At 32.5% G+C, this 409-nt stretch overlaps 1 protein-coding gene across 1 annotated transcript in view; it reads left to right on the top strand.

Moving 5' to 3' along the window:
- pigg (phosphatidylinositol glycan anchor biosynthesis class G (EMM blood group)) overlaps window positions 1-409 on the top strand; it is a 99,034-nt gene that overhangs the window by 20,709 nt on the left and 77,916 nt on the right. The gene's annotated exons all lie outside the window — the stretch shown is intronic.

The following is a 409-nucleotide window of genomic DNA, read 5'->3' as shown; positions in this document are numbered from 1 at the left end:
TTATCTCAATGTTTTTGTTGCTGTTTACAAAGTTTTTTTAGGAAGTTTTTGCATTTTCTGGTATTTTTTGATTTTTTTTTTCCATATATTTCGCCGGTTTTTCCAACATTTTTCACCCGTGTTTCAAATTCCTTTATTTCAGATATTAAAAAAAAACTTTGACGACAACATGAGGGTTAATGAAACTGATAACCCATATTTGGAACCGATATACCTTGAAAATGAAAATCTTTATGTCAAAGTTAAGATTTTGGAATGTTACAGACGCCAACACAACACATTGTTTAAATGCTTTAAGCAATTATTTAATAAATTAGAACCTTTGAACACAATACATCGTAAAAATAGTCAGACAGTGTTGTGTGGGTGGGTGAGTGGGTGGGTGGGGGGGCATTATGTCAGACTCAGT

The sequence above is a fragment of the Etheostoma spectabile genome, unplaced genomic scaffold (assembly GCF_008692095.1).
Source record: "Etheostoma spectabile isolate EspeVRDwgs_2016 unplaced genomic scaffold, UIUC_Espe_1.0 scaffold273, whole genome shotgun sequence".
Taxonomy (NCBI): domain Eukaryota; kingdom Metazoa; phylum Chordata; class Actinopteri; order Perciformes; family Percidae; genus Etheostoma; species Etheostoma spectabile.
The sequence above is the reverse complement of the archived record's forward strand: the minus strand, read 5'-3'. Positions and strand labels throughout refer to the sequence as shown.